The following is a 17,266-nucleotide window of genomic DNA, read 5'->3' on the forward strand; positions in this document are numbered from 1 at the left end:
CTGATCAGTGGTTTTTGATTAATGGTTATGACAAGTTGCATGTTGGTGATCAAGAAACTGATCTCACAGTCCATTGTTCGCTAGTGGTGCTAGTTTGTGCAACTTTTATTGGGCGAAGCAGGGCTTTGTGCAAGGGCGCTGCTAGGATCATCTCAGTGGAAGGGGTTACATGAAGAGGACATGGAAGCTATGGAAACATGGAACCTGTGATGCCCAACTTCTAGACTAACTGCAAAACAACTAGTAACTCAGTGTTCCACCATTTAGAAGGCGCATCTGCTATCACAAGTGGAGCTCAATGAGGTACAACACAAATGCTATGGCAAGGGGCAGTCATCAGGTCAGGGGGGTGATATCATCATCCACACCCAAGATAGGGTACCTTAAACACAATTGTTCATATAAATCCTCTGAGGATCTACTAGATGATGTGAATGCGGCTCTACGGACAATACCTACCGCCACCATTACCGAGACTAACAAGTGGGGCTGAGTATCATCACTGATTTCTAGAATCAATCGATTCCAGTTCACAAGGTCCCGAATCGATTCAATCCACGAATGGATTCGATTCAATTCGATTTGAATTTGGGAAATTTTGCCTCAGACAGTCAGAAATATTATAATTCTAAACAGAATGTCTGTGAAGGTTCTCAGTCATCCAGGTCATCGTAGTCAAAGGAGCTTGCAAAGAAAAGCGTCTGGACTTCTTTAAGTTGCAACTTAAAGAAGTCCAGACGCTTTTCATCCACAAGCTCCTTTGACTATAATTCTAAACACTTATCCATATTTTTATATCTATAAAAAGACAGCTGACACTTGTGAGCCTTTATCAAAGGTGTGAGCATCACAGCAGATGCCTTTGTGTCAAAGTAACTGAGGATAAAACACAGAACAACATGGACATTTTCGTGGCCTGGCTTTTTATAGCAGATAACCTTCAAAATATTGTGCAATAGAACAAAAACGAAAGAAAACCATGAATCATCATATGAACGTTACCTGATGCTGCTGAAGTGAAGCAGAACAAAGTTACAGAGCTGAGCGTTTTGCAATTTTGCATAATTTTAAAAAGTTTACATTTGTTCAGTATTGACCAACAGAAATGAGACTTTCTTTTTGGAAGTCAGTAAAAAAACAAAAAACAAACTGTGGCCGACAGCGCTGTAAACAACGGTAGACAGGTGCATAATAAGCAAGCGAATAATGCAGAAAACAGAGATTTTTGGATGGGAAACCTATTCCTGAGAGAGGGAGACAGAAAGCTCTGCATGAAGTGTGATTTTATCGTGGTGGAAGCAGAACAGCAAAAGTCAGAAGGAATTCATGACGATGTTTACGTGAAGCGAAATGTGAAGCGTCGTTTGGCTTCTTTTGTTGATGGTTCAGTCAATATTGGCGAGAGATAAAACCTGCAGCTTCAGAATCAGCGCAAAAAAAGACATAAACACAAAGAGTGGACCCACCGACGCATTAAAAATCAGTGAGCTGTCGCCTTTCTCATGGACATGGCGTCGGGGCGACAGCTCACTGATTTTAACTACTATCATTTTACACCTCGGAGTTACATTAAAAGATTGTGACTCTACTTAGAGTAAAATTAACTCTACTTTTGCAAGAAGACTATTAACACCAAAACATTTAATGCTTTTGAATTGCTGTGAAGTTACTGATGGTGTACTTTGTGGTAACTGAGACACGCCAGGACCACAGACTCGGTGTTGGATCCATTTTATTTATTCTGGCTGCAGCTCTCGGCTGTCAGCCGCACATCACACCACAAAACTACTTGCAACTCTTACCCAAACCCTGATTCTCCATGTTTTAACATGGGGGGCATGATTGCAGATGCCGTGCAGTTGCGTTCGCATGGCACCGCAGACTACGCCCCACCACATACTTAAACTTACTTAAAATGCAATCTGTGTCTCCTTCCCTGTAAAATAACATGGCCATTTTCCAGAAAACAAGCAATATTTATACATTTTACATCGTATGAGGCATAGGCTGCATTCATGGAGTCACTTAAACATACACAACATCAAGGTATTTTACAGAGAAAGAAACACTAAGACAGATTTCTGAAAACTGACTTTGTGTGAAGCTGTTCCTCCAGCACAGAGAGCTGCAAAAGCCCTCAGGAAAATCTAACTCTCCAGTCACAGACAAAAACCAAAAACTCGAGCAGGCACCTGGAAAATGCTGTCTGGGTTGATATTGGATGTTGCTGCTGATGTCAGCAGAGTGCTTCTGACTCATGTGGACAGTGACTGTGGAGAGCTGCCCTGGCAAACTGAAAAGAGACGTAAAATGAAAAAACCCAAACAGGATTTCCATAAAGGCCATTTTGGAATCAGTAATCAAATATTGATCACAAATATACGGAAAATTATTGATTTATCTTTCAGTTAAATATGAATGTGTTCCTTAACTGTGAGGAGTTAAGATGTGGTTTGATTTACATCTTTCATGTACCCAGCACGTTTGTCATGGCATCCAGCTAAATATTGGTGTAATCTCAGGGGAAATAGCTTATTGTAGGGATTCTGTGAGAAAGATTGCTAGCTCTAATATTAATAGCACAAAATCCAAGGACACACCGACAGCTCGGATTTCTAGAACAATTTAAAAAAAAAACATTCGTTTTCTTCTGCCCATTCAATTCAGGGTCACAATGGGTTCCAGTCTGTGGCAGGACTTACAGTGAGACAGACATTAGAGTAGCAAGTCTGTTTAAAACGACTGCAAGCTGGCTGCAACTATGACCATGTGTCTCTGTGCCCACGGTCCACTTCTCAGGAACCTGCAGTTCATTTTTAGTCTACTTTAAACAGACCTCACAAAGTCCAGTATTTTGAATTGATTATGGTACCTTTGGTCATACATCTCCTCACCACCTTCATTTTAACAATTCTAAATGAGACTTGAGTATTTTTCCCACACCTAAATAAAAAATACTGATATTTACAGATAACACATTCAGCTGATCCAGCCTGACTCCAACCTGATTAGAAAAGGTTCAGCGCAGACAGACAGGCATTGTTTAAAGTCAAGGACAGCAAATGTTTGTACAGTATTTCCCAGACAGTGTTTGCATGATGTTTGATGTGACGTTTGATGTCATGAAGTTTCTAACTAATGCTCCGGCAGCAGTTAAGAGGGTCATTAAAGCTGCATCCTGAGGTTTGTTGATGATCTGTCCGGCTGATTAAAGGAGCCAGATTTCTTTCAGACAGGTAGAATTTTATTTTACACTGACCCTGAGTCAGTATGAGTAACCTATACACCGAAACTTTAAGCCAGCACCATAAAGACGGTAAAGCACGTGATAATAACACTCCTGGTAACCACATTAACATTACTGATACTCGATGACTTATTATAGTCCCTATAAATGCTCTCCATTGCAATGGTCTTACCTGTAAACACTGCCATGTCCACCAGAATCTATCAATCAATCAATCAATCTTTATTTATAAAGCACTTTTCATACAGAAAAAATGTAGTACAAAGTGCTTTACATAGTTAAAAGCAGCCCACCCCACCCTCCAACTCACTCCCCACACTCTCAATACACATATATCCCCCCACCCCCACACACACATACATACACACACGCGCACACTTAAAGAGTAAAAATTGGGCTGGGCTCGCATGAGCCAAGTGAGGAAACACTATAACAGGGAGCCGTCTGCACCGGGAGCCGGTCACAGACCGCAGCCTCCGGGCTGGGCACACAGCAGGAGGGAGGCAAAGGAGCCCCCCAACCAGGCTGAGAGGACCCCAGAGACCCAGCAGCCACGGTCAATAACAGCCCCGGTGCAGAGAGCGCCCTCCGAGGAAACACTGGAGATATGACGCAATACGATATATATAGGGTAAAATGATAAAATAAATAAGAACAGGATACAATATAAATATAAATATAAATAGAGTAAGAAGATTAAAAAATGAATAAGAATAAAATCAATAAATATTAGGTAAAACCTAAATTAATAATAGAATAACAGGATAGAATAAATAAGCATAAAATAAATAAACGCTAAGTAAAAGCTAAATTAAAAAGGTGGGTCTTGAGCCTGTTCTTAAAAACATGTACGTTCTCTGCGGCCCTGAGCTCCTCCGGCAGGCTGTTCCACAGACGAGGACCATACCACTGAAAAGCTGCCTCTCCGTGAGTATGTGTCCTGACTTTAGGGACAATCAAAAGGCCAGTACCAGAGGACCTCAGGGTCCGCGAGGGTTCGTATGGTAAAAGCAGATCTGAGAGATAAGAAGGCCCAAGACCATTAAGACATTTAAAAACCAATAAAAGAACTTTAAAATCGATCCTGAAACACACGGGGAGCCAGTGCAGCGATTCTAAAACCGGTGTAATGTGGGCCCGCCCTCTGGTCTTCGTCAGCACACGAGCTGCCGAGTTTTGCAAGAGTTGTAAAGTTGAAATATTCTTCTTAGGAAGACCAGAGAGCAGGGCATTACAGTAATCAATGCGACTGGTAATAAAAGCATGCATCAGCATCTCCGTGTTGGCCCGAGAGAGAATAGGGCGGACTCTGGCTATATTTTTTAGATGATAAAATCCAATTTTGGTTACATGTTTAACATGTGGGATAAAACCAAGCTCAGAGTCAAAAATAACACCCAGGTTTTTCACTTGTAGTGAAGGACATAGTGAAAATGCCTCTAATTTAGACAAGAGTTTCTCTCTCTGAGCCTCAGGACCGACAATTAAAACTTCAGTTTTGTCCTGGTTAAGCTGTAAAAAGTTTTCTGCCATCCAAGATCTTATATCCAAGACACAGTTAAAAAGGGCATCCATTGGTCTGGTGTCATCAGGAGACACGGAGATGTACAGCTGCGTGTCGTCAGCGTAACTGTGGAAGTTCACTCCATGCCTCCTGATGACACTGCCGAGAGGCAACATATACAAATTAAAAAGTACAGGGCCTAGAACCGACCCTTGAGGCACACCACATGTCATTTTATGGATCTTAGAGGAGCATGTATCCATACTCACCATAAAAGTTCTGTCAGAGAGATAGGAAGTGAACCAGTTGTGTACAGCACCAGAGAGGCCCACCATGTGTTTTAGTCTGTTTAAAAGAATAGCGTGGTCTACTGTATCAAAGGCTGCGCTTAGATCCAGTAGCACCAGCACTGAGAGCTTTTGGGCGTCCCAGTTACATCTAAGATCATTTAAAACCTTTAGGAGAGCCGTCTCTGTGCTGTGGTTCACCCTAAATCCAGACTGGAATATCTCCAGGATCTGTCTATCATTGAGAAAATCAGTAATCTGAGTAAAAACAAGTTTTTCTAAGACTTTACTTAAAAATGGTAAGTTGGATACAGGTCTGTAGTTATTAAAATCATTACAATCCAAATTGCTCTTCTTCAGAAGGGGCCTCACCACCGCCGTTTTAAAGGCAGCAGGGAAGACACCCAACTGAAGAGAGCAATTCATCATGTATAAAAGCTCAGCCTCAAAAAATCCATAAAGTGTTTTAAAGAGTGAAGAAGGGATTGGATCTAAAAGACATGTGGTGGGTCTCACTGTGGAGAAAACCTTCTGAAAGTTCTCAGCATTAACCAGGACAAAGCTGTCCAGTGTCTCCTCAGGTACAATCGAGCCCTCAGATGTGTTTACAAACATATGGCGATTAGATAAAATATCAGATCTGATGGCGCTGACCTTTCCCCTGAAGTGGTCTGCAAACTGCTCACAGAGCGAGTCTGTGGGGTTCTTTGGGAGCTGTTAAAATCAGGGTTAAATAAATGATCTATGGTGGAAAAGAGGACCTTGGGATTATTTTTGTTTTTACTGATTATTTTGGCGAAGTATGAATTTCTTGACTTCCTTAGTGTATTATTGTACATTTTAAGTTGCTCGGAAAATATTTGATGGTTGATAGTATTTTTATTTTTCCTCCATCTCCTTTCTGCTGCCCTGCAGTTTCTTTTGAGTGTTTTGACTTCTTCGTTTCTCCAGGGTGATGCATGTTTTACGTTAATCTTTTTGGTGGTGAGTGGAGCAACGGAGTCAAGGCTTTTCTTCAGTTTGCTGTTGAAATGATTAAAAATCAAATCGCAGGGTGCAGGTAGAATCACAGGGGGGCATTCGTCTAAAACCCTGGTAAAATTTGCAGCCACTTCAGAGGTTAGATAGCGCCTCCTCACAGTTCGCACCGAGGTCTCCCGCTGAATAAAACCGGTGATGTTAAAAAACACACAGTAGTGGTCAGAGACAGCCAAGTCAACAACAGAGGACACGCTGGTGGACAGCCCATGGGTGATGACCAGGTCCAGAGTGTGTCCTCTGTTGTGAGTCGGCTGCGTGACGTGCTGGGTAAAATCCAAACAGTGAAGAATGTTTAAGAATTCTTTTGTTGCAGGGTCAGAAGGATTATCTATGTGCAGGTTAAAATCACCGGTTAAAATTATCATATTATATTTATCTAGGGAGTCTTCCCATCCTCCTGTTAGTGATCCCCCATCTGAATGGATGATAACAACCTTCTGAACAAACTAGGTGTAGAAGGCCCCTACTGGCCCATATCTATGGGGCTGATTTCTGCTAATAATGCCCATTGTATGGACTGTTAACATGTGAATCGGGTGCCCATTGCCTTTTACGGTTGACTCCAGGTATTTAAACTACTCCTTGCATCTTCAGTATTATACAGTACCTATCTCCCTCTCATTCACACACATCACAAAGAAGCTCTAATGTTTAATAGTAGCAATACTCTTCACTTCTGTGTGTGATTTTCTACATTTGGCAGAGCAGCAGCCTGTGCTCACAGATGGTGACGGTGTGAGAGACTGTGGTGTTTCCTCAGAAGAACTACCAGAGGGCACAAGTCCTGTGCTGTGTCATCAAATGTATATTCCACATTTTCTATGCGTACAGATGCAGAGGCTCTGTAGAGGTTAGACAAAGCAGAGAAAATGAAGATCTGATCTCTCATAAGAGGCAGAAGATAAACCATCCACAGCTAGAAAAGAAATAGTTGTGAGTTGTAGAATTTATGGCCTCTCATGTTGTACGTAGTGTGTTCTTTACATTTTACTGTGATTTTTGTCGGCTGATGTTTAGAGTAGGAATGGAAAGTGGAATGAGATGCAGATGTTTTCACTGTCTAATGAAGTGTTTAAATCTTTAATAATATTTATTTGTTGGTCACTTTAGGAGTGTTTTTCTGAACATGGAGAATTTCCAGTCTCCTGCTGCAGGTGATGACTGTAACCCCAGAGCGAACTGGTCTGCAAAGCTAGAACAGGACTGAGAGAGAGAGCAGTCTTCATCCAGCGTCAAAGAAAACATCCAGGTAAAGCGACGCGGATCAGTGGATAAACTTGTCTCCACTTTCAAATGAGATACTCTTAGAGACAGACGATCTGAGCCATTTTAGCCTTAAATTCTAGTACTTTCAAATACACAAAAGTTTTTAAAGGACAAAACTTAACATCCAACTTTGACCATAATTCAGACAAGCCATTGCATGTGTGTGTTCAAACTTCCACAGATGGGCAGGATATCGCTGTCAGGCCGTCCAACCAGCCAACTTCAACAAAAGAACATGGCAGGCCTCAGTGATCACCACAGATGAGTGTGTTCCTGCAACATTCAGCATCTGATTTTTCTTGGTCTGTCTGCTTCTGCTGTTGGTAAGTATAGTGACCTACAGTAACCATCATGCGGTCACTCTAGACACATGCCATATCACTATTTCTTCTTGTTCCCTTCAATCTTGAAGTGTCAGCTGGAAAGGAAACCATGCCAGTGTGCTGTGATGTTTCACCAGCATGTGCCAGATGCTGTTCTTGCCATTCATAGTTACACCACCAGAGACAGCCCCGCCCACCTCAGGACCTCCCTGTGTCAAGTATGATTATGAAGATGAAAATGAGCAGAACTAAGACTGTAAAAATTCATGAACAGAATGTTTAAATGCTTTTTAATTATTTATGAATCATTAGTATGTTTGTGTGTTTTGTCTTGTTTTTTGGCGTTGTTACTAACAAAGTTCACCAAACTCAGACAGTTTACATTCTGTATGTGTTTTCATCTTTACCAGCCACACTCAATTGTTGACTCAGTGACTTTATCAAATATTCAAGTAGTCCAGGTAACCCTTGCTCTCAGTAAGTTTGAAGTAATTTCCATATTTATTTTGTAATCTCTACTCTTTCTGTGTTCTGCTCTGTTTGCGTGTTTAACAGTTTTTCTCCTTTGTAACTGAGCTTGTAAACAGCTGTGTCTCTTTGTTCCCACATCACCGTGTTAAGTTTTTCAGTGTCTGGTTATTTTTTACTGCTGTTTGAATTCTCTGTATGTTTGACCCTGTAGACTGTTTAATGGATTGCTTATCTTTCTGTTAAGCCTGTTTTTGACTAAAGATTTGGATTTTTGATTTTAATACAGCCTCTGCGTGTCCTCTTCCTCTGTGAATGTGTTACACATGACACAGATGTTTTCATTTTAATAACACAGCTTTCCCACAGTGAGTTACCAGCAGCATTTATTCACAGTATCACAGAGAAAGGAGATAATGACTGTGAGCCACAGTGAGTTATTATCTTTCATGAGGTAAATTTGAAAGTCCAGTATTTCAAAGCAGATGGGATTAGGAACAATACTTTCACTTATTTACAAAGTGTCGTTTTTCTAATTATGTTAAGAAATATGCTCTTTTTTTTCTTTTTTTTCTTTTTTTTGTGTCCCGTTTGGATCTTTAGCCATCAGAATTGTTGTCTTAAGGCCAAGAAAGATGCCAAGCAGATTTATTTTACCAAGTGGATCATCATGGCCTTGCCATATTGGTCCATTTGATTGACCTTTATTATAATTATGAATTTATTTTATTTTCAGTTGCTACAAACGGGACAGACATGACTGGGGGATAGGACAGGGAGAAAGAATGAAAGAAAGAGAGGGAGAGAAAGAAAACCAAAGGGGAGAAGAGACGGTGAGAAGGGGGGGAAGAAAGAAAAAAAAAAAAAACCAACAAAAAAAACAAAACACCTGGGTCACCTGTATGGAGAAAAAAAACGGCACCATCACAATAAACTAGCTAGCAGTAGATAACAGTAGATACTAAATAATAAACGATATTGTGCAGCACGCAAGATAGACAGCGCACAATGTGCTTTGAGGCAGCAGCCAAGAAAGCTGTAGTCCGCGTCTGTGAACACCCGTGTGTACACCTGTGTGCACACCTGTGTGGATCAGCATGCTTGTATTCCAAAGGTTTCTCCATGTAACGATCTGCTAGGGAGTGTGGGGGGGCCACAGCCCCGTCCTCCAGGGCATGAAGCAGGTATGGAGGAGATCAAAACTCCAGACATCCAGAGGCCCCCAGAACACAAGAGACCAAGGAAGACCAACAGAGGGGCAGCCGCGCCACTGTCCCAGAAAGAGCTGAGGAGAGTCCCAGATGAGGGTTCACCCAGCAGCCGCGGAGCAGAAGCCAGGGGGAGTTGCAGTGACGCGCCCGTGAGCTCCGCCGGCAGCCAGCTGTGCCTGAGTGACCGAGCCCCAGGCCGAGAGGCCGGGGGCACCCCACCTCCGAAATGGCCCGAGCGAGCCCCAGGCTCCAGGCCCCGATAAGCAGCCGCCAAGGAGTGAGTCGGTGTGTACCCAGACGCCCACCCCCAGACACAAAGAACCACCAACGCACCGACACCTGAGGGAGTCCGCCACCGGCAGGGGAAGTGGTGGTGGGTGGAGATAGGCCTCCAAACCTTGGAGGGCCTGAGATGTCCCCAGAGAGGTGGCGCCTGACACCCAACCTGACATATAGACACAGACATACAGGCACACACAGACACAAACATCCATTCCCACCCTCATGCTCTCATATGCACTCACTCCACACTCAACCAACGTGGAGACAGACATAAAGAGACGCTGTACACACGATCACACTCCCCAAGCGTACTCTACGAACCGGGTCTAGGTACCTTTGCCCCTGGAGGGGGAACTGCACCCAGACCCAGGTGGTGTTACCCTTTTCCCTGCGGTGGGGGGAGGCAGACCGCCCCGACTCCGCAGCAGCAGGGAGGCCCCACACTCCAGACCGCAGTCGGACGGCCAACTCCTCCTCCTAGCCCTCCCGCTCCAGCAGGTCGCAGAGAACGGGGGTGAGAGAAGACTCCAAACCTCCCTCCACCCGCTCATTGTAGTGTTGATGCATGTGTGTTCTAAGGTGCAATTAAAACCCAGGAGGGCATGGAGCTACCTGCCAGAGAGCAGCAGGTAAGCGCATAGTCCCTCCTGCTGGCCCTCAATGTCTACGTGTATTTAAAATTGAGAGGTGGGCAACGACGCCAGGGGTGAGGTTGGACACCCTGATGGTACCGTAATTTGGACTCCGTGTATCGTGCCCACCCCCAAGATCCTATATGTATGTGTAATGAGAGTGTGAGTAATGTGAATGTCTAAGTTGTGGGATATATGCTATTAATAATGCTGTTAGTCATGTATAAATTAGAGATGGTGACTCTAACTTTACAGAAGGATACTAAAACAAGTACACAACTCGCAATCTAACATGCCTTACTACTCTAAGTCATCATAAATAGTGATCGTTCGCTATGAGAGTCTGACAAGCATTTTTCTTGTCAGTTGGGAAGAAAATGACCTCAAAATGTTAGACTTTCTTTTTTATTTTGCTTTTTTTTTTGCTGCTTTTCTTTTATACTTGAAACTTTAATCAAAGTTACCCATGTAACACTGATGTTTATTAAGCTTGGGTTAGCAATTCAGACATATGTAATCGATATTACTCTTGCTGGATTTAACAAATATCTAGGAATTTGTAATATAATTCAATTTGCATGTAATATTCATATTCAATATCAGTCCTTTCATTTGATAACCACATATGCTCCCAGGCTCATGGTGGGGCAGGGATGTGTCCTGGGATCCCTGAGTAAAAGGCAGTGTACATCCAATTCAATTCAATTCAATTCTTTATTTATTTGTCACATGTAGTTATAACTAGTACAACACACAGTGAAATGTTTTTTCCGGCTAAAAAGTACTCCCCCCCCCCGACTGTGCATCTTACTAAACTTATAATAAAAAATATCTATATAAAAGTATAAAAATGTATAATATCGTGCAAAATATTACGCTGTAATAGTTAAGAGCTATAGTGTACGTATTTACATAAATACAGATGTATATGATAAAATACAAATAAAAATAAGGATAAAACTCAAAGGAAAATTATATACTGTTTGGTTAAAAGAATATGAATGTAAACTAAAATCAAAGTAGGATTCTTGCAAATGAGAACATGGCTGTTTGTATTCAAGTCTGTCTTTGACTCTATCGTCCGCCTGATCCATCAAACCTCCAGCCAGTAAACCTTAGTCATGACATTATTAAAGGTAACAATGTAAAACATTACACAGTCTGAATATAAAGTGCATTCTAAACTCCACTTCGGTGAATTATATGAATGTCCAAAGAGTCATTCAGGACTGTAAAACATTAACTAAAGAGCCTGGTCTTTATCATTAAACCTGTTGTTGCTTCATGTTTCTATTTTATATCAGATACTCTAAAGGTTTTAGTAAAGTTGCATTGTTATGGTGAAGTGACAGTATATATGTGTGTTAGTGTGTGTGTCACCAACAGCTATAAAAGGCTTTTTCTTAAAGGAGAAAGTGGGGTTTGAATCCGAGTTACAGCAGACTGTCAGCACTTTGAAATGGAACGCAGCCCTCCTACGGTGGACAGCCAACAACAGGAATCGGATGCGCCTTCCACCCAAAAACAGCAAACACCATAGCAACCACCTAGCATGAGCTTACAACATATCCAGTCTTCATAACTATCAAACATATGAAATAATTTGCAAACAGTGAAAGTGTTACAGCTGTAGAGAGCTATATCTTTGGAAGCTGCTAACATGTAATAATGTAAAATGTGATGTAACCATGGAGACCATAACTCAGTCATGTTAGCTAGCACTGACTGAGGTGATCGAGCACAGCCTCCACACACAGCACAGGATAAAGACATTTTTTGAATATAGTTTTGAGGTTATGGTGAACAGAAAGTAAATGGATATATATTTGCTTTCTTTGACAGTTTCAGCCTACAAATGTGCACTGTCTAAACATTAAAACAGTCGAAGAATAAAGTTTTGTCTCAGAAATAAGCAGAGCTGTTCATGTTTGCCATTATAGTTTTATTTGTTGAGAGAATTATGAATTTCACACTGTGTATCTAATGACAGAGAGTTTGAATAGTCTATTTCATTCCTTTGCCCTCTGAGAGCAGGAGAAACACTGACAATTATAGTTTAGCAAACTTCAGTTAAATCATGAAACAGTAGATACAGGTAGTGTCAGGGTCCTGGGACTGGGCGACCTAGGATCCCTGGGCAGTCATGGACCTGTGTATTATTATGTATTTTTGGTGTCGTTTCCCCTTCTCTGTGCGTGTACATATGTGTGTTTCTCTGTGCTGTGTTAGTCTGTGTCCCACTCATATGTTTAGGCGAGGTATGGGTGTGTATGTCTGGAGGATGGAGCTCGGCCACCTGCAGGCCTGAGGGGTGTGGCCCTGCGGAGGGACTGGCCACACCTGAAGCAACACACCTGCCGCTGATCAGGGCTCGTCGGGGGAGCTACTTAGGAGAGTCTTGGAGCTCCCACCGACGCGGGATCATTGCATGAGACTCCACGTTAGTCACCCTGTCTAGGTTTTGTCTTAAAGTGTATGCCTGCCATTCCTAAGTGTCCTGACAGCTGCCGCTATTGTTTCCCACAGGTGGAGCGTGGAAGGCTTGGGAGAGCAGCGAGCACCGGGGGTTGCTGACACGGGAGCAGAGGGCACGAGGGAGACACGACACGGGAGTCTGGGGAATACACTGGGGTTTATTGTTACTTTCCATCACTGTAAATAAACGCACTGTTTATACACAGAGTACCGCGCCTGGGTCCTCCTTTTCCCCACATCCCCACGGTCTGCCAGCCAGACCGTGACAGGTAGAAACTGGGTCAGATTTTTGCTTAGTCAAAAGCAGATACATTCTGAGTTCAGTCTATCAAATTAAAAAAGAAACTACAGCATGCTGCATGTACTGTTTGCATACACAGTCTCATAAATAGGCATCGATGTCTCGAATGTAGACGTGTACCGCAGTAAGCATTAAAAGATCACAAATGAAACAGCAACATTCATGTAAAACTAATTTATATGACAATGATCAGACACTGAAAACAACATGTTTTAAAACAGTATTGTGGGGTGTAGGTGGGCATCAAAGTAGAAAACAGAACAGGACAATGTTCAATAACAAACACTTGCATGCACGGATATAACACATCTCCAAACAAAAATAAATATTTCACAGTTTTTGATCAGTGTATTGATTGTTGTATGACCACATGCAGTGTGTTACCATGATTGGCACACTGTGGATTGAGACTATGAACGTCACTTCTTTGAAGGATTCTCCTTCTTCTTGGCATCAGCATGGAAGCAGAAACAGCAAAGAGTTGCTTTCATCCACCAAAAGGAAAAAGCAGAATATCTGAGTTGAAACCAGTCACATCATGTCACTTTGCTGTTAGGGTTAGTGAGTTTCTCCAAGGTGTTTAACTGGCAGTGAATGTGAGCAGGGCTTCTAGCTTGGAAGCACATCAGTGGCTTACCCCCTAGTGATGGGTCGTTCGCGAACGAAATGGCTCTTAGAGCCGACTCTTTGACGTGAACGACGCGAGCCGGCTCGTGACGTGGTTTTTTTTTTTTTTTCTCACCCTCTCTCTCTCGCACTTTTTTCCCGCTTCACTCCGCACGCGAGCCTTGTGCTTTACGCTGGGCAGAGGGGGGAGGGGCGGTAGTTACACTGAGTAGCACAGGAACAGAGCCAGAGAGAGAGAAAGAGAGGCAGGGACAACAACGTCACATTAGAAAGGTATAGTGATCATCCACAACTATTTTCGGTTGCAGATAATAAAGGATTCAGAAAGTTTATTCATGCAGGTCCATATGACAGAGAATATGCATGTTCTTTTTGTTTTCATATTTTAATTTATATTTAATTGTGTTGTGGTTTGCAGTGTTTTGTGTTCTTTCACTTTAAATTTGTAAAAGGAAAAAGCTGAAAATTTAAATAGTTAAAAGTTGAAATGTGAATACACTCAAAAAAATGAATGAGGTGGATTGTTCAGTGTATATTAATTATTTATTTTCATTTTACTTAAAATATATGTTTTTGTTAAGTTAACATATGTTTTTCTAATCAAGTCTACGTAATTGTGTCTATTATTCAACGTACATAATACTAATGTGTTACTTGATCGCATAACATTTAAGTTAAGTCAATTAGGATCGATATACCTTGTATATCCACAAGGTGGCAGTAATGCAAAAACAGTTGTAATGAAACCGCGCAGAACAAGAAGGTTTCACGGCTTGTGCCTGCTCATGCGCAAGACTTCAAATTTAACTGAAAAAGGCTGTTTTGGCGCCAAGCTGCTGTTTCTTTGAGAGGTAAGACCACTTTTTTCTTTGACTATGTTGTGTAGTATCTATATGTCCAGCATGGTTATATTTTGCGTTTGTCTTACAAGACATGTTATATCGTTTGCGTGTGCTTGTTTTACATTAGTTTTACTGGGTCCTGGACATGCTTATTTTGTGGACTGTGTAAGAAACATTTTTATTGTTTTTTGTTTTATTAAGGGATTAGCTACAGGGGTTCATGGGGTTATTCTTTCAAGGGGTTATTTTTCCATTTGCTTTCTTGGGATTCCTTTTCTGTAATCCGAGAGTCGGAAATATCGAATAGGATAGCAAGGATAGCATAAAGTGACATTTAAAATCCAAAAAGTCAAGGGCAAAAGCCACTGTGACACCATTGTTCTGCTCTATCAGTAATCTGTATTATGTAAAAATGGTCTGTAAATACAGCATGTTTCCTAGCGGAGTTATACATATCAATGTAGTTATAAATTACAGTTTGTGAAAGTACACACTTAATTTTTTTAATAAAATTATTCAAGACATATGAGTGGACAGACAATGGAGGTCGACAGACCTGGTGATAATTGCTTCTATAGAAAGTTAGCACATGGCAGTGTCAATCTCTTGCTTTTCTTCTGAGTAGTATTTTATTTAGTTGTAATTCAAACAATAATTTGCTTCTTGAAATTAAGTAATGAATTTTTTTTTTCTTTATAAATCTCAGATCCTGCCTTTACCTGCTCCCTCCTATACTGATGTGGTGTATGTGGTATTGCTGAGCTTGTATGTGGTATGTGAACTGTTATACTTTTAAAAACAAAACTGTTTTATAAGTTAAGTTTTCTTTAGTGGCCCATCCCATGCCCCTGTTATTTCTTCTCCACATCTGAACTATGGTAAAGGTTGCAGTTCAAGGGCCTGAGGCATGAAATTCTTTTCAGATCAGCTGTGATCAATATTTTTTGGAACTTGATAAATAACAATAAAAGCTGTAATGGCTCCATTAGCATTTTGTGTAAATGTTTGTGTTAAAATTATAGCTTTAATGAGGTCTTACTACATTAGTTTTAGTTTGTATATGTGTACATATAGTATGTATATTTACAGTACAGTATGTTGTGTTTGTTGACATATTTTCAGGTGGAAGCAGAATATGTGAGGATTACTACTGCTGCACATGTTCCAAGGCTTTTTACACAACTTGACCAATACACTGACCAGCTCATAAAAGTCTTCAAGAAAAAAGGAGGCGTTGCAGGGAAGAAAATTAGACAAACTTTGGCCCCAGCCACACAGGTGCGTTATTCTGTTGGTAGCAAAATATTATGGCTAATAAGATCATTTTCAAATTTAAACAGCTAGTGTATGGTAGCTGCACAGTGCACTTACATTTATATTAAGCAAGACAAAGTTTGGTACTCAAAACGTTGGAAAATTTAAATTACCTAAACATATGTAAAATCTGATCCCTTGATTTAGGTTAAACCAGAAGTGAATGTTTTTATGTTATGTTTTGAATGCAAAAAAGATGATGTATTAGTTTGTCTTTACCTCCATTATGGACATATATAATGTGGTGGAAACCCTGCCCAACAGGTTAACTATTCATGTCCATGTGATGATTAGTTGGTCTTGTGTACATGTCTATCTGTGCAGTGGATATGTCATTCATTTTGCGTATAATGTGAGTTTCTGTCATCCTAAAGTATATCTGTTTTCTCTTCCTGTATCTCTGCCACTCTCTACAGAAGGAAACCATTGAAAAGGGGAGGGAGTGTGTCCTCAGGGCACTACCTTTTTACCTGAATGAAGACCCAAGCATCCTCTTCAAAGAATAATTGGTTGGTAATTTTAGTTTAGTTTTTTATCTGTATTAAACCAAATTTTGAATAACTAATGTTGTTGCATGTTGTAATGTTGTTGTTGTTGTAATTTGCATGGAACCTGTTTAAATGTTTTGGGAAATCTTCTTGTATACCCAAACTATTTATATTTATCGTTGAATCTGTAGTCTAAAATAGTGGTGCACTGGGGTGCATGTTCCTAATATTGTGTTTACGTCATTAAAGGGTAGCTTTGGCCCTTTTTCTTTCTTTTTTTAAAACTGGATGCCATTTTTCTATGTTTTTGTGTCTAAGCTACAGCTGTTCAGAGGGAGCTGGAACAAATTACCCTTGCTATCTTTACCATCGAAAGAGCTGATGCCAGCACTCCTCCAGCCGATGTGGGTGTAAGCGCCAGACGTCTGCTTTATATTTTTATTTACGATTGAGTTCATGTTTGTTTTATAATTCATAGATTCATTACATAAGTCATCTTTTCAGGATTAATAAATGTGAAAATATATGTGTTTACATAAAGTAATTTTAAGTCACTGTTTTGGGATTGGAACCTAAAAGGGGGTACCTCTCACTTTAATTATGTAAGTGCAATAGTAGCATGAAACCCTGTGTGAGAGGGAAGGGGAGGAGCATGGACAGAGAGGTTAGGAGTCTCACGGTTTTCTGACCGTGTGCACAGCTAGTTCTGGATAACTGCTATTTTTTGGAACTTTCATGCTTTTTAGGAAGGAGTTCATTGTTACATCTTCCGTTTGTAATAAATAAACAGTCTTCAAATCATAATGCAACTGGAAGCATTTCTTTTGGAAACCAGGAACACGCGTCAGCCATAGACTCTTCTTTTTTGAACTTGGTTTATTGGAAATTACCCTACAGTGGGTATAACCATCTAGTGTGTCCTGCATGACCTGGAAGACCTGGCCTCTGCATGTGCACT

The 17,266-nt window shown here is 41.0% G+C and overlaps 2 protein-coding genes and 1 long non-coding RNA gene across 5 annotated transcripts in view; 2 read left to right on the top strand and 1 right to left on the bottom strand.

The window, feature by feature from the left end:
- LOC309694714 (uncharacterized protein) overlaps nucleotides 1-17,266 on the bottom strand; it is a gene marked incomplete at its 3' end in the record, with an annotated part of 515,021 nt that overhangs the window by 231,509 nt on the left and 266,246 nt on the right. The gene's annotated exons all lie outside the window — the stretch shown is intronic.
- On the top strand, nucleotides 7,131-8,005 carry LOC309693357. Its single transcript, XR_014272636.1, has 3 exons — nucleotides 7,131-7,328; nucleotides 7,527-7,668; nucleotides 7,758-8,005. It is a non-coding gene; the product is annotated as an uncharacterized lncRNA (long non-coding RNA).
- The window catches only part of fam110b (family with sequence similarity 110 member B), a 72,228-nt gene continuing 68,782 nt past the window's right edge, over nucleotides 13,821-17,266 (top strand). For all 3 annotated transcript variants that reach the window (XM_082514034.1, XM_082514035.1, XM_082514036.1), the window contains exon 1: nucleotides 13,821-13,937. The gene's annotated coding sequence lies outside the window, so the exon portion shown is untranslated. The remainder of the gene's footprint in view (nucleotides 13,938-17,266) is intronic.

This window comes from Aulonocara stuartgranti, assembly GCF_965226115.1.
Source record: "Aulonocara stuartgranti genome assembly, chromosome: 18".
In the NCBI taxonomy this organism is placed as follows: domain Eukaryota; kingdom Metazoa; phylum Chordata; class Actinopteri; order Cichliformes; family Cichlidae; genus Aulonocara; species Aulonocara stuartgranti.